This window comes from Chlamydotis macqueenii, chromosome 30, assembly GCF_036417535.1.
Source record: "Chlamydotis macqueenii isolate bChlMac1 chromosome 30, bChlMac1.mat, whole genome shotgun sequence".
Lineage (NCBI taxonomy): Eukaryota > Metazoa > Chordata > Aves > Otidiformes > Otididae > Chlamydotis > Chlamydotis macqueenii.
This window is the reverse complement of record NC_141585.1, coordinates 41,091-58,223: the sequence shown is the minus strand read 5'-3', so window position 1 is coordinate 58,223 and position 17,133 is coordinate 41,091.

Genomic DNA, 17,133 nt, shown 5'->3' with positions numbered 1-17,133 from the left:
CTTCTAGCAGTTTCCTACAGAAGCTACCACCTTAGCACCCCCCCACTAACAAAACCAGAACAGCCACCCTTTCGCAGCGGCATCCAGCTGTTTGGAGAAGTATGCTACCGCCCGTCTGTATGGTCCGAAATCTTGTGCCAATATTCCTAGTGCCATTCCTTGTTTTTCGTGGGAAAATAGAAAAAATGGCTTACTCACATCAGGAAGTCCCAATGCTGATGCCGACATCAGGGCTTTCTTCAGCTGATGGAAGGCTCGATCTGACTCAGCATCCCACTGGAGATCCTTTTGGTTAGCTGCTATCAGGGAATAGAGTGGCTTAAACAGGCAGACCATAATCACATATCCAAAGTTGGCACCACCCTGTCATTCCTAAGAATGTCCGTAGTTCCTTTATAGTTTGTGGTCGGGGGCTTTGGCATATGGCCTCTTTCCGGGCTTGTCCTAGGATCCGTTGTCCGGCACTGATCTCGTACCCCAGGTACGTGACCTGGGGTTGTAACAACGCCTGTGCCTTTTTCTTAGAAACCCGATATCCCTGTAGTCCCAGGAAATTTAACAGACTCACGGTCCAAATGACACAGGATTCTTTGGTTCTGGTTGCAATAAGAAGGTCGTCTACATACTGTAACACCTTCCCTTCTTCTGAAGGTGGTTCCCATGATTCCAAGTCCTTTGCTAGCTGATTCCTCAAAACTGTGGGGCACGAGAAGTGCCTGCTCCGGAGGCTTCTTGCGAGCAGCGCTAAAAGCACGCGAACATCGCGTTTCTGTGCTTTCCTGAACAGCTTGCGCTGGGACAGTTACAGCCGCGTTTTGCAAGCTGTCCGGGGTTCTGAGGCACTAAAAGTGCGGATGTGTGGCGACTGTCCAAGACGAGAACCGGCTGCTCTGAAAGCCCTTCCTGCTCTTCACGTACGCTTTCTAGCAGCTCTACGGACACACACGCGTCAGCCTCTTCACTGTCCTACACAGCTAGCACGCTGGCAGTTACCGTCAACTTGGAAGCAGCCGCGCAGAAGGCAGTCGCCCTGCAACCGGCGAACAGCGCACATTCGCGGCTACACGCGAGCTGGCCGCACTCGGAGCTTTCGCGGCTCTTCTCTCGCTCTTTCCCGCAGAGCTCCGGCGATGCACAACTCGAACCGCGAAAGCCGCAATGAGCTTTGTGCAAGCTGCGCAGAAGAAACAAGGCACTAAACCGGCAAATGTCCAGCTAATCTCCAACGTGAAAAGGGTCAGCAAGGAAAGCTCTTGCTAACAGCCCAGAAGCATTGCGACGCTTCTCTGGATGATTTGCCCACCAACACTTCACATCAGCTCAAGCCGGCTGCCCGGAGGAAAAGAGGCTAGGAAAGATCGTAGCAGGCACGGTTGTTGCTGCACGAGAAGTGCCTGCTCCGGAGGCTTCTTGCGAGCAGCGCTAAAAGCACGCGAACATCGCGTTTCTGTGCTTTCCTGAACAGCTTGCGCTGGGACAGTTACAGCCGTGTTTTGCAAGCTGTCCGGGGTTCTGAGGCACTAAAAGTGCGGATGTGTGGCGACTGTCCAAGACGAGAACCGGCTGCTCTGAAAGCCCTTCCTGCTCGTCACGTACGCTTTCTAGCAGCTCTACGGGCACACACGCGTCAGCCTCTTCACTGTCCTACACAGCTAGCACGCTGGCAGTTACCGTCAACTTGGAAGCAGCCGCGCAGAAGGCAGTCGCCCTGCAACCGGCGAACAGCGCACATTCGCGGCTACACGCGAGCTGGCCGCACTCGGAGCTTTCGCGGCTCTTCTCTCGCTCTTTCCCGCAGAGCTCCGGCGATGCACAACTCGAACCGCGAAAGCCGCAATGAGCTTTGTGCAAGCTGCGCAGAAGAAACAAGGCACTAAACCGGCAAATGTCCAGCTAATCTCCAACGTGAAAAGGCTCAGCAAGGAAAGCTCTTGCTAACAGCCCAGAAGCATTGCGACGCTTCTCTGGATGATTTGCCCACCAACACTTCACATCAGCTCAAGCCGGCTGCCCGGAGGAAAAGAGGCTAGGAAAGATCGTAGCAGGCACGGTTGTTGCTGCACGAGAAGTGCCTGCTCCGGAGGCTTCTTGCGAGCAGCGCTAAAAGCACGCGAACATCGCGTTTCTGTGCTTTCCTGAACAGCTTGCGCTGGGACAGTTACAGCCGTGTTTTGCAAGCTGTCCGGGGTTCTGAGGCACTAAAAGTGCGGATGTGTGGCGACTGTGCAAGACGAGAACCGGCTGCTCTGAAAGCCCTTCCTGCTCGTCACGTACGCTTTCTAGCAGCTCTACGGACACACACGCGTCAGCCTCTTCACTGTCCTACACAGCTAGCACGCTGGCAGTTACCGTCAACTTGGAAGCAGCCGCGCAGAAGGCACTCGCCCTGCAACCGGCGAACAGCGCACATTCGCGGCTACACGCGAGCTGGCCGCACTCGGAGCTTTCGCGGCTCTTCTCTCGCTCTTTCCCGCAGAGCTCCGGCGATGCACAACTCGAACCGCGAAAGCCGCAATGAGCTTTGTGCAAGCTGCGCAGAAGAAACAAGGCACTAAACCGGCAAATGTCCAGCTAATCTCCAACGTGAAAAGGCTCAGCAAGGAAAGCTCTTGCTAACAGCCCAGAAGCATTGCGACGCTTCTCTGGATGATTTGCCCACCAACACTTCACATCAGCTCAAGCCGGCTGCCCGGAGGAAAAGAGGCTAGGAAAGATCGTAGCAGGCACGGTTGTTGCTGCACGAGAAGTGCCTGCTCCGGAGGCTTCTTGCGAGCAGCGCTAAAAGCACGCGAACATCGCGTTTCTGTGCTTTCCTGAACAGCTTGCGCTGGGACAGTTACAGCCGTGTTTTGCAAGCTGTCCGGGGTTCTGAGGCACTAAAAGTGCGGATGTGTGGCGACTGTGCAAGACGAGAACCGGCTGCTCTGAAAGCCCTTCCTGCTCGTCACGTACGCTTTCTAGCAGCTCTACGGACACACACGCATCAGCCTCTTCACTGTCCTACACAGCTAGCACGCTGGCAGTTACCGTCAACTTGGAAGCAGCCGCGCAGAAGGCAGTCGCCCTGCAACCGGCGAACAGCGCACATTCGCGGCTACACGCGAGCTGGCCGCACTCGGAGCTTTCGCGGCTCTTCTCTCGCTCTTTCCCGCAGAGCTCCGGCGATGCACAACTCGAACCGCGAAAGCCGCAATGAGCTTTGTGCAAGCTGCGCAGAAGAAACAAGGCACTAAACCGGCAAATGTCCAGCTAATCTCCAACGTGAAAAGGGTCAGCAAGGAAAGCTCTTGCTAACAGCCCAGAAGCATTGCGACGCTTCTCTGGATGATTTGCCCACCAACACTTCACATCAGCTCAAGCCGGCTGCCCGGAGGAAAAGAGGCTAGGAAAGATCGTAGCAGGCACGGTTGTTGCTGCACGAGAAGTGCCTGCTCCGGAGGCTTCTTGCGAGCAGCGCTAAAAGCACGCGAACATCGCGTTTCTGTGCTTTCCTGAACAGCTTGCGCTGGGACAGTTACAGCCGTGTTTTGCAAGCTGTCCGGGGTTCTGAGGCACTAAAAGTGCGGATGTGTGGCGACTGTCCAAGACGAGAACCGGCTGCTCTGAAAGCCCTTCCTGCTCGTCACGTACGCTTTCTAGCAGCTCTACGGACACACACGCGTCAGCCTCTTCACTGTCCTACACAGCTAGCACGCTGGCAGTTACCGTCAACTTGGAAGCAGCCGCGCAGAAGGCAGTCGCCCTGCAACCGGCGAACAGCGCACATTCGCGGCTACACGCGAGCTGGCCGCACTCGGAGCTTTCGCGGCTCTTCTCTCGCTCTTTCCCGCAGAGCTCCGGCGATGCACAACTCGAACCGCGAAAGCCGCAATGAGCTTTGTGCAAGCTGCGCAGAAGAAACAAGGCACTAAACCGGCAAATGTCCAGCTAATCTCCAACGTGAAAAGGCTCAGCAAGGAAAGCTCTTGCTAACAGCCCAGAAGCATTGCGACGCTTCTCTGGATGATTTGCCCACCAACACTTCACATCAGCTCAAGCCGGCTGCCCGGAGGAAAAGAGGCTAGGAAAGATCGTAGCAGGCACGGTTGTTGCTGCACGAGAAGTGCCTGCTCCGGAGGCTTCTTGCGAGCAGCGCTAAAAGCACGCGAACATCGCGTTTCTGTGCTTTCCTGAACAGCTTGCGCTGGGACAGTTACAGCCGTGTTTTGCAAGCTGTCCGGGGTTCTGAGGCACTAAAAGTGCGGATGTGTGGCGACTGTGCAAGACGAGAACCGGCTGCTCTGAAAGCCCTTCCTGCTCGTCACGTACGCTTTCTAGCAGCTCTACGGGCACACACGCGTCAGCCTCTTCACTGTCCTACACAGCTAGCACGCTGGCAGTTACCGTCAACTTGGAAGCAGCCGCGCAGAAGGCAGTCGCCCTGCAACCGGCGAACAGCGCACATTCGCGGCTACACGCGAGCTGGCCGCACTCGGAGCTTTCGCGGCTCTTCTCTCGCTCTTTCCCGCAGAGCTCCGGCGATGCACAACTCGAACCGCGAAAGCCGCAATGAGCTTTGTGCAAGCTGCGCAGAAGAAACAAGGCACTAAACCGGCAAATGTCCAGCTAATCTCCAACGTGAAAAGGCTCAGCAAGGAAAGCTCTTGCTAACAGCCCAGAAGCATTGCGACGCTTCTCTGGATGATTTGCCCACCAACACTTCACATCAGCTCAAGCCGGCTGCCCGGAGGAAAAGAGGCTAGGAAAGATCGTAGCAGGCACGGTTGTTGCTGCACGAGAAGTGCCTGCTCCGGAGGCTTCTTGCGAGCAGCGCTAAAAGCACGCGAACATCGCGTTTCTGTGCTTTCCTGAACAGCTTGCGCTGGGACAGTTACAGCCGTGTTTTGCAAGCTGTCCGGGGTTCTGAGGCACTAAAAGTGCGGATGTGTGGCGACTGTGCAAGACGAGAACCGGCTGCTCTGAAAGCCCTTCCTGCTCGTCACGTACGCTTTCTAGCAGCTCTACGGACACACACGCGTCAGCCTCTTCACTGTCCTACACAGCTAGCACGCTGGCAGTTACCGTCAACTTGGAAGCAGCCGCGCAGAAGGCAGTCGCCCTGCAACCGGCGAACAGCGCACATTCGCGGCTACACGCGAGCTGGCCGCACTCGGAGCTTTCGCGGCTCTTCTCTCGCTCTTTCCCGCAGAGCTCCGGCGATGCACAACTCGAACCGCGAAAGCCGCAATGAGCTTTGTGCAAGCTGCGCAGAAGAAACAAGGCACTAAACCGGCAAATGTCCAGCTAATCTCCAACGTGAAAAGGGTCAGCAAGGAAAGCTCTTGCTAACAGCCCAGAAGCATTGCGACTCTTCTCTGGATGATTTGCCCACCAACACTTCACATCAGCTCAAGCCGGCTGCCCGGAGGAAAAGAGGCTAGGAAAGATCGTAGCAGGCACGGTTGTTGCTGCACGAGAAGTGCCTGCTCCGGAGGCTTCTTGCGAGCAGCGCTAAAAGCACGCGAACATCGCGTTTCTGTGCTTTCCTGAACAGCTTGCGCTGGGACAGTTACAGCCGTGTTTTGCAAGCTGTCCGGGGTTCTGAGGCACTAAAAGTGCGGATGTGTGGCGACTGTCCAAGACGAGAACCGGCTGCTCTGAAAGCCCTTCCTGCTCGTCACGTACGCTTTCTAGCAGCTCTACGGACACACACGCGTCAGCCTCTTTACTGTCCTACACAGCTAGCACGCTGGCAGTTACCGTCAACTTGGAAGCAGCCGCGCAGAAGGCAGTCGCCCTGCAACCGGCGAACAGCGCACATTCGCGGCTACACGCGAGCTGGCCGCACTCGGAGCTTTCGCGGCTCTTCTCTCGCTCTTTCCCGCAGAGCTCCGGCGATGCACAACTCGAACCGCGAAAGCCGCAATGAGCTTTGTGCAAGCTGCGCAGAAGAAACAAGGCACTAAACCGGCAAATGTCCAGCTAATCTCCAACGTGAAAAGGCTCAGCAAGGAAAGCTCTTGCTAACAGCCCAGAAGCATTGCGACGCTTCTCTGGATGATTTGCCCACCAACACTTCACATCAGCTCAAGCCGGCTGCCCGGAGGAAAAGAGGCTAGGAAAGATCGTAGCAGGCACGGTTGTTGCTGCACGAGAAGTGCCTGCTCCGGAGGCTTCTTGCGAGCAGCGCTAAAAGCACGCGAACATCGCGTTTCTGTGCTTTCCTGAACAGCTTGCGCTGGGACAGTTACAGCCGTGTTTTGCAAGCTGTCCGGGGTTCTGAGGCACTAAAAGTGCGGATGTGTGGCGACTGTGCAAGACGAGAACCGGCTGCTCTGAAAGCCCTTCCTGCTCGTCACGTACGCTTTCTAGCAGCTCTACGGGCACACACGCGTCAGCCTCTTCACTGTCCTACACAGCTAGCACGCTGGCAGTTACCGTCAACTTGGAAGCAGCCGCGCAGAAGGCAGTCGCCCTGCAACCGGCGAACAGCGCACATTCGCGGCTACACGCGAGCTGGCCGCACTCGGAGCTTTCGCGGCTCTTCTCTCGCTCTTTCCCGCAGAGCTCCGGCGATGCACAACTCGAACCGCGAAAGCCGCAATGAGCTTTGTGCAAGCTGCGCAGAAGAAACAAGGCACTAAACCGGCAAATGTCCAGCTAATCTCCAACGTGAAAAGGGTCAGCAAGGAAAGCTCTTGCTAACAGCCCAGAAGCATTGCGACGCTTCTCTGGATGATTTGCCCACCAACACTTCACATCAGCTCAAGCCGGCTGCCCGGAGGAAAAGAGGCTAGGAAAGATCGTAGCAGGCACGGTTGTTGCTGCACGAGAAGTGCCTGCTCCGGAGGCTTCTTGCGAGCAGCGCTAAAAGCACGCGAACATCGCGTTTCTGTGCTTTCCTGAACAGCTTGCGCTGGGACAGTTACAGCCGTGTTTTGCAAGCTGTCCGGGGTTCTGAGGCACTAAAAGTGCGGATGTGTGGCGACTGTGCAAGACGAGAACCGGCTGCTCTGAAAGCCCTTCCTGCTCGTCACGTACGCTTTCTAGCAGCTCTACGGACACACACGCGTCAGCCTCTTCACTGTCCTACACAGCTAGCACGCTGGCAGTTACCGTCAACTTGGAAGCAGCCGCGCAGAAGGCAGTCGCCCTGCAACCGGCGAACAGCGCACATTCGCGGCTACACGCGAGCTGGCCGCACTCGGAGCTTTCGCGGCTCTTCTCTCGCTCTTTCCCGCAGAGCTCCGGCGATGCACAACTCGAACCGCGAAAGCCGCAATGAGCTTTGTGCAAGCTGCGCAGAAGAAACAAGGCACTAAACCGGCAAATGTCCAGCTAATCTCCAACGTGAAAAGGGTCAGCAAGGAAAGCTCTTGCTAACAGCCCAGAAGCATTGCGACTCTTCTCTGGATGATTTGCCCACCAACACTTCACATCAGCTCAAGCCGGCTGCCCGGAGGAAAAGAGGCTAGGAAAGATCGTAGCAGGCACGGTTGTTGCTGCACGAGAAGTGCCTGCTCCGGAGGCTTCTTGCGAGCAGCGCTAAAAGCACGCGAACATCGCGTTTCTGTGCTTTCCTGAACAGCTTGCGCTGGGACAGTTACAGCCGTGTTTTGCAAGCTGTCCGGGGTTCTGAGGCACTAAAAGTGCGGATGTGTGGCGACTGTCCAAGACGAGAACCGGCTGCTCTGAAAGCCCTTCCTGCTCGTCACGTACGCTTTCTAGCAGCTCTACGGACACACACGCGTCAGCCTCTTTACTGTCCTACACAGCTAGCACGCTGGCAGTTACCGTCAACTTGGAAGCAGCCGCGCAGAAGGCAGTCGCCCTGCAACCGGCGAACAGCGCACATTCGCGGCTACACGCGAGCTGGCCGCACTCGGAGCTTTCGCGGCTCTTCTCTCGCTCTTTCCCGCAGAGCTCCGGCGATGCACAACTCGAACCGCGAAAGCCGCAATGAGCTTTGTGCAAGCTGCGCAGAAGAAACAAGGCACTAAACCGGCAAATGTCCAGCTAATCTCCAACGTGAAAAGGCTCAGCAAGGAAAGCTCTTGCTAACAGCCCAGAAGCATTGCGACGCTTCTCTGGATGATTTGCCCACCAACACTTCACATCAGCTCAAGCCGGCTGCCCGGAGGAAAAGAGGCTAGGAAAGATCGTAGCAGGCACGGTTGTTGCTGCACGAGAAGTGCCTGCTCCGGAGGCTTCTTGCGAGCAGCGCTAAAAGCACGCGAACATCGCGTTTCTGTGCTTTCCTGAACAGCTTGCGCTGGGACAGTTACAGCCGTGTTTTGCAAGCTGTCCGGGGTTCTGAGGCACTAAAAGTGCGGATGTGTGGCGACTGTGCAAGACGAGAACCGGCTGCTCTGAAAGCCCTTCCTGCTCGTCACGTACGCTTTCTAGCAGCTCTACGGACACACACGCGTCAGCCTCTTCACTGTCCTACACAGCTAGCACGCTGGCAGTTACCGTCAACTTGGAAGCAGCCGCGCAGAAGGCAGTCGCCCTGCAACCGGCGAACAGCGCACATTCGCGGCTACACGCGAGCTGGCCGCACTCGGAGCTTTCGCGGCTCTTCTCTCGCTCTTTCCCGCAGAGCTCCGGCGATGCACAACTCGAACCGCGAAAGCCGCAATGAGCTTTGTGCAAGCTGCGCAGAAGAAACAAGGCACTAAACCGGCAAATGTCCAGCTAATCTCCAACGTGAAAAGGCTCAGCAAGGAAAGCTCTTGCTAACAGCCCAGAAGCATTGCGACGCTTCTCTGGATGATTTGCCCACCAACACTTCACATCAGCTCAAGCCGGCTGCCCGGAGGAAAAGAGGCTAGGAAAGATCGTAGCAGGCACGGTTGTTGCTGCACGAGAAGTGCCTGCTCCGGAGGCTTCTTGCGAGCAGCGCTAAAAGCACGCGAACATCGCGTTTCTGTGCTTTCCTGAACAGCTTGCGCTGGGACAGTTACAGCCGTGTTTTGCAAGCTGTCCGGGGTTCTGAGGCACTAAAAGTGCGGATGTGTGGCGACTGTCCAAGACGAGAACCGGCTGCTCTGAAAGCCCTTCCTGCTCGTCACGTACGCTTTCTAGCAGCTCTACGGACACACACGCGTCAGCCTCTTCACTGTCCTACACAGCTAGCACGCTGGCAGTTACCGTCAACTTGGAAGCAGCCGCGCAGAAGGCAGTCGCCCTGCAACCGGCGAACAGCGCACATTCGCGGCTACACGCGAGCTGGCCGCACTCGGAGCTTTCGCGGCTCTTCTCTCGCTCTTTCCCGCAGAGCTCCGGCGATGCACAACTCGAACCGCGAAAGCCGCAATGAGCTTTGTGCAAGCTGCGCAGAAGAAACAAGGCACTAAACCGGCAAATGTCCAGCTAATCTCCAACGTGAAAAGGCTCAGCAAGGAAAGCTCTTGCTAACAGCCCAGAAGCATTGCGACGCTTCTCTGGATGATTTGCCCACCAACACTTCACATCAGCTCAAGCCGGCTGCCCGGAGGAAAAGAGGCTAGGAAAGATCGTAGCAGGCACGGTTGTTGCTGCACGAGAAGTGCCTGCTCCGGAGGCTTCTTGCGAGCAGCGCTAAAAGCACGCGAACATCGCGTTTCTGTGCTTTCCTGAACAGCTTGCGCTGGGACAGTTACAGCCGTGTTTTGCAAGCTGTCCGGGGTTCTGAGGCACTAAAAGTGCGGATGTGTGGCGACTGTCCAAGACGAGAACCGGCTGCTCTGAAAGCCCTTCCTGCTCGTCACGTACGCTTTCTAGCAGCTCTACGGACACACACGCGTCAGCCTCTTCACTGTCCTACACAGCTAGCACGCTGGCAGTTACCGTCAACTTGGAAGCAGCCGCGCAGAAGGCAGTCGCCCTGCAACCGGCGAACAGCGCACATTCGCGGCTACACGCGAGCTGGCCGCACTCGGAGCTTTCGCGGCTCTTCTCTCGCTCTTTCCCGCAGAGCTCCGGCGATGCACAACTCGAACCGCGAAAGCCGCAATGAGCTTTGTGCAAGCTGCGCAGAAGAAACAAGGCACTAAACCGGCAAATGTCCAGCTAATCTCCAACGTGAAAAGGCTCAGCAAGGAAAGCTCTTGCTAACAGCCCAGAAGCATTGCGACGCTTCTCTGGATGATTTGCCCACCAACACTTCACATCAGCTCAAGCCGGCTGCCCGGAGGAAAAGAGGCTAGGAAAGATCGTAGCAGGCACGGTTGTTGCTGCACGAGAAGTGCCTGCTCCGGAGGCTTCTTGCGAGCAGCGCTAAAAGCACGCGAACATCGCGTTTCTGTGCTTTCCTGAACAGCTTGCGCTGGGACATACAGCCGTGTTTTGCAAGCTGTCCGGGGTTCTGAGGCACTAAAAGTGCGGATGTGTGGCGACTGTGCAAGACGAGAACCGGCTGCTCTGAAAGCCCTTCCTGCTCGTCACGTACGCTTTCTAGCAGCTCTACGGACACACACGCGTCAGCCTCTTCACTGTCCTACACAGCTAGCACGCTGGCAGTTACCGTCAACTTGGAAGCAGCCGCGCAGAAGGCAGTCGCCCTGCAACCGGCGAACAGCGCACATTCGCGGCTACACGCGAGCTGGCCGCACTCGGAGCTTTCGCGGCTCTTCTCTCGCTCTTTCCCGCAGAGCTCCGGCGATGCACAACTCGAACCGCGAAAGCCGCAATGAGCTTTGTGCAAGCTGCGCAGAAGAAACAAGGCACTAAACCGGCAAATGTCCAGCTAATCTCCAACGTGAAAAGGCTCAGCAAGGAAAGCTCTTGCTAACAGCCCAGAAGCATTGCGACGCTTCTCTGGATGATTTGCCCACCAACACTTCACATCAGCTCAAGCCGGCTGCCCGGAGGAAAAGAGGCTAGGAAAGATCGTAGCAGGCACGGTTGTTGCTGCACGAGAAGTGCCTGCTCCGGAGGCTTCTTGCGAGCAGCGCTAAAAGCACGCGAACATCGCGTTTCTGTGCTTTCCTGAACAGCTTGCGCTGGGACAGTTACAGCCGTGTTTTGCAAGCTGTCCGGGGTTCTGAGGCACTAAAAGTGCGGATGTGTGGCGACTGTGCAAGACGAGAACCGGCTGCTCTGAAAGCCCTTCCTGCTCGTCACGTACGCTTTCTAGCAGCTCTACGGACACACGCGTCAGCCTCTTCACTGTCCTACACAGCTAGCACGCTGGCAGTTACCGTCAACTTGGAAGCAGCCGCGCAGAAGGCAGTCGCCCTGCAACCGGCGAACAGCGCACATTCGCGGCTACACGCGAGCTGGCCGCACTCGGAGCTTTCGCGGCTCTTCTCTCGCTCTTTCCCGCAGAGCTCCGGCGATGCACAACTCGAACCGCGAAAGCCGCAATGAGCTTTGTGCAAGCTGCGCAGAAGAAACAAGGCACTAAACCGGCAAATGTCCAGCTAATCTCCAACGTGAAAAGGCTCAGCAAGGAAAGCTCTTGCTAACAGCCCAGAAGCATTGCGACGCTTCTCTGGATGATTTGCCCACCAACACTTCACATCAGCTCAAGCCGGCTGCCCGGAGGAAAAGAGGCTAGGAAAGATCGTAGCAGGCACGGTTGTTGCTGCACGAGAAGTGCCTGCTCCGGAGGCTTCTTGCGAGCAGCGCTAAAAGCACGCGAACATCGCGTTTCTGTGCTTTCCTGAACAGCTTGCGCTGGGACAGTTACAGCCGTGTTTTGCAAGCTGTCCGGGGTTCTGAGGCACTAAAAGTGCGGATGTGTGGCGACTGTGCAAGACGAGAACCGGCTGCTCTGAAAGCCCTTCCTGCTCGTCACGTACGCTTTCTAGCAGCTCTACGGACACACACGCGTCAGCCTCTTCACTGTCCTACACAGCTAGCACGCTGGCAGTTACCGTCAACTTGGAAGCAGCCGCGCAGAAGGCAGTCGCCCTGCAACCGGCGAACAGCGCACATTCGCGGCTACACGCGAGCTGGCCGCACTCGGAGCTTTCGCGGCTCTTCTCTCGCTCTTTCCCGCAGAGCTCCGGCGATGCACAACTCGAACCGCGAAAGCCGCAATGAGCTTTGTGCAAGCTGCGCAGAAGAAACAAGGCACTAAACCGGCAAATGTCCAGCTAATCTCCAACGTGAAAAGGCTCAGCAAGGAAAGCTCTTGCTAACAGCCCAGAAGCATTGCGACGCTTCTCTGGATGATTTGCCCACCAACACTTCACATCAGCTCAAGCCGGCTGCCCGGAGGAAAAGAGGCTAGGAAAGATCGTAGCAGGCACGGTTGTTGCTGCACGAGAAGTGCCTGCTCCGGAGGCTTCTTGCGAGCAGCGCTAAAAGCACGCGAACATCGCGTTTCTGTGCTTTCCTGAACAGCTTGCGCTGGGACAGTTACAGCCGTGTTTTGCAAGCTGTCCGGGGTTCTGAGGCACTAAAAGTGCGGATGTGTGGCGACTGTGCAAGACGAGAACCGGCTGCTCTGAAAGCCCTTCCTGCTCGTCACGTACGCTTTCTAGCAGCTCTACGGACACACACGCGTCAGCCTCTTCACTGTCCTACACAGCTAGCACGCTGGCAGTTACCGTCAACTTGGAAGCAGCCGCGCAGAAGGCAGTCGCCCTGCAACCGGCGAACAGCGCACATTCGCGGCTACACGCGAGCTGGCCGCACTCGGAGCTTTCGCGGCTCTTCTCTCGCTCTTTCCCGCAGAGCTCCGGCGATGCACAACTCGAACCGCGAAAGCCGCAATGAGCTTTGTGCAAGCTGCGCAGAAGAAACAAGGCACTAAACCGGCAAATGTCCAGCTAATCTCCAACGTGAAAAGGCTCAGCAAGGAAAGCTCTTGCTAACAGCCCAGAAGCATTGCGACGCTTCTCTGGATGATTTGCCCACCAACACTTCACATCAGCTCAAGCCGGCTGCCCGGAGGAAAAGAGGCTAGGAAAGATCGTAGCAGGCACGGTTGTTGCTGCACGAGAAGTGCCTGCTCCGGAGGCTTCTTGCGAGCAGCGCTAAAAGCACGCGAACATCGCGTTTCTGTGCTTTCCTGAACAGCTTGCGCTGGGACAGTTACAGCCGTGTTTTGCAAGCTGTCCGGGGTTCTGAGGCACTAAAAGTGCGGATGTGTGGCGACTGTCCAAGACGAGAACCGGCTGCTCTGAAAGCCCTTCCTGCTCGTCACGTACGCTTTCTAGCAGCTCTACGGACACACACGCGTCAGCCTCTTCACTGTCCTACACAGCTAGCACGCTGGCAGTTACCGTCAACTTGGAAGCAGCCGCGCAGAAGGCAGTCGCCCTGCAACCGGCGAACAGCGCACATTCGCGGCTACACGCGAGCTGGCCGCACTCGGAGCTTTCGCGGCTCTTCTCTCGCTCTTTCCCGCAGAGCTCCGGCGATGCACAACTCGAACCGCGAAAGCCGCAATGAGCTTTGTGCAAGCTGCGCAGAAGAAACAAGGCACTAAACCGGCAAATGTCCAGCTAATCTCCAACGTGAAAAGGGTCAGCAAGGAAAGCTCTTGCTAACAGCCCAGAAGCATTGCGACGCTTCTCTGGATGATTTGCCCACCAACACTTCACATCAGCTCAAGCCGGCTGCCCGGAGGAAAAGAGGCTAGGAAAGATCGTAGCAGGCACGGTTGTTGCTGCACGAGAAGTGCCTGCTCCGGAGGCTTCTTGCGAGCAGCGCTAAAAGCACGCGAACATCGCGTTTCTGTGCTTTCCTGAACAGCTTGCGCTGGGACAGTTACAGCCGTGTTTTGCAAGCTGTCCGGGGTTCTGAGGCACTAAAAGTGCGGATGTGTGGCGACTGTGCAAGACGAGAACCGGCTGCTCTGAAAGCCCTTCCTGCTCGTCACGTACGCTTTCTAGCAGCTCTACGGACACACACGCGTCAGCCTCTTCACTGTCCTACACAGCTAGCACGCTGGCAGTTACCGTCAACTTGGAAGCAGCCGCGCAGAAGGCAGTCGCCCTGCAACCGGCGAACAGCGCACATTCGCGGCTACACGCGAGCTGGCCGCACTCGGAGCTTTCGCGGCTCTTCTCTCGCTCTTTCCCGCAGAGCTCCGGCGATGCACAACTCGAACCGCGAAAGCCGCAATGAGCTTTGTGCAAGCTGCGCAGAAGAAACAAGGCACTAAACCGGCAAATGTCCAGCTAATCTCCAACGTGAAAAGGCTCAGCAAGGAAAGCTCTTGCTAACAGCCCAGAAGCATTGCGACGCTTCTCTGGATGATTTGCCCACCAACACTTCACATCAGCTCAAGCCGGCTGCCCGGAGGAAAAGAGGCTAGGAAAGATCGTAGCAGGCACGGTTGTTGCTGCACGAGAAGTGCCTGCTCCGGAGGCTTCTTGCGAGCAGCGCTAAAAGCACGCGAACATCGCGTTTCTGTGCTTTCCTGAACAGCTTGCGCTGGGACAGTTACAGCCGTGTTTTGCAAGCTGTCCGGGGTTCTGAGGCACTAAAAGTGCGGATGTGTGGCGACTGTCCAAGACGAGAACCGGCTGCTCTGAAAGCCCTTCCTGCTCGTCACGTACGCTTTCTAGCAGCTCTACGGACACACACGCATCAGCCTCTTCACTGTCCTACACAGCTAGCACGCTGGCAGTTACCGTCAACTTGGAAGCAGCCGCGCAGAAGGCAGTCGCCCTGCAACCGGCGAACAGCGCACATTCGCGGCTACACGCGAGCTGGCCGCACTCGGAGCTTTCGCGGCTCTTCTCTCGCTCTTTCCCGCAGAGCTCCGGCGATGCACAACTCGAACCGCGAAAGCCGCAATGAGCTTTGTGCAAGCTGCGCAGAAGAAACAAGGCACTAAACCGGCAAATGTCCAGCTAATCTCCAACGTGAAAAGGCTCAGCAAGGAAAGCTCTTGCTAACAGCCCAGAAGCATTGCGACGCTTCTCTGGATGATTTGCCCACCAACACTTCACATCAGCTCAAGCCGGCTGCCCGGAGGAAAAGAGGCTAGGAAAGATCGTAGCAGGCACGGTTGTTGCTGCACGAGAAGTGCCTGCTCCGGAGGCTTCTTGCGAGCAGCGCTAAAAGCACGCGAACATCGCGTTTCTGTGCTTTCCTGAACAGCTTGCGCTGGGACAGTTACAGCCGTGTTTTGCAAGCTGTCCGGGGTTCTGAGGCACTAAAAGTGCGGATGTGTGGCGACTGTGCAAGACGAGAACCGGCTGCTCTGAAAGCCCTTCCTGCTCGTCACGTACGCTTTCTAGCAGCTCTACGGACACACACGCGTCAGCCTCTTCACTGTCCTACACAGCTAGCACGCTGGCAGTTACCGTCAACTTGGAAGCAGCCGCGCAGAAGGCAGTCGCCCTGCAACCGGCGAACAGCGCACATTCGCGGCTACACGCGAGCTGGCCGCACTCGGAGCTTTCGCGGCTCTTCTCTCGCTCTTTCCCGCAGAGCTCCGGCGATGCACAACTCGAACCGCGAAAGCCGCAATGAGCTTTGTGCAAGCTGCGCAGAAGAAACAAGGCACTAAACCGGCAAATGTCCAGCTAATCTCCAACGTGAAAAGGCTCAGCAAGGAAAGCTCTTGCTAACAGCCCAGAAGCATTGCGACGCTTCTCTGGATGATTTGCCCACCAACACTTCACATCAGCTCAAGCCGGCTGCCCGGAGGAAAAGAGGCTAGGAAAGATCGTAGCAGGCACGGTTGTTGCTGCACGAGAAGTGCCTGCTCCGGAGGCTTCTTGCGAGCAGCGCTAAAAGCACGCGAACATCGCGTTTCTGTGCTTTCCTGAACAGCTTGCGCTGGGACAGTTACAGCCGTGTTTTGCAAGCTGTCCGGGGTTCTGAGGCACTAAAAGTGCGGATGTGTGGCGACTGTCCAAGACGAGAACCGGCTGCTCTGAAAGCCCTTCCTGCTCGTCACGTACGCTTTCTAGCAGCTCTACGGACACACACGCGTCAGCCTCTTTACTGTCCTACACAGCTAGCACGCTGGCAGTTACCGTCAACTTGGAAGCAGCCGCGCAGAAGGCAGTCGCCCTGCAACCGGCGAACAGCGCACATTCGCGGCTACACGCGAGCTGGCCGCACTCGGAGCTTTCGCGGCTCTTCTCTCGCTCTTTCCCGCAGAGCTCCGGCGATGCACAACTCGAACCGCGAAAGCCGCAATGAGCTTTGTGCAAGCTGCGCAGAAGAAACAAGGCACTAAACCGGCAAATGTCCAGCTAATCTCCAACGTGAAAAGGCTCAGCAAGGAAAGCTCTTGCTAACAGCCCAGAAGCATTGCGACGCTTCTCTGGATGATTTGCCCACCAACACTTCACATCAGCTCAAGCCGGCTGCCCGGAGGAAAAGAGGCTAGGAAAGATCGTAGCAGGCACGGTTGTTGCTGCACGAGAAGTGCCTGCTCCGGAGGCTTCTTGCGAGCAGCGCTAAAAGCACGCGAACATCGCGTTTCTGTGCTTTCCTGAACAGCTTGCGCTGGGACAGTTACAGCCGTGTTTTGCAAGCTGTCCGGGGTTCTGAGGCACTAAAAGTGCGGATGTGTGGCGACTGTCCAAGACGAGAACCGGCTGCTCTGAAAGCCCTTCCTGCTCGTCACGTACGCTTTCTAGCAGCTCTACGGACACACACGCGTCAGCCTCTTCACTGTCCTACACAGCTAGCACGCTGGCAGTTACCGTCAACTTGGAAGCAGCCGCGCAGAAGGCAGTCGCCCTGCAACCGGCGAACAGCGCACATTCGCGGCTACACGCGAGCTGGCCGCACTCGGAGCTTTCGCGGCTCTTCTCTCGCTCTTTCCCGCAGAGCTCCGGCGATGCACAACTCGAACCGCGAAAGCCGCAATGAGCTTTGTGCAAGCTGCGCAGAAGAAACAAGGCACTAAACCGGCAAATGTCCAGCTAATCTCCAACGTGAAAAGGCTCAGCAAGGAAAGCTCTTGCTAACAGCCCAGAAGCATTGCGACGCTTCTCTGGATGATTTGCCCACCAACACTTCACATCAGCTCAAGCCGGCTGCCCGGAGGAAAAGAGGCTAGGAAAGATCGTAGCAGGCACGGTTGTTGCTGCACGAGAAGTGCCTGCTCCGGAGGCTTCTTGCGAGCAGCGCTAAAAGCACGCGAACATCGCGTTTCTGTGCTTTCCTGAACAGCTTGCGCTGGGACAGTTACAGCCGTGTTTTGCAAGCTGTCCGGGGTTCTGAGGCACTAAAAGTGCGGATGTGTGGCGA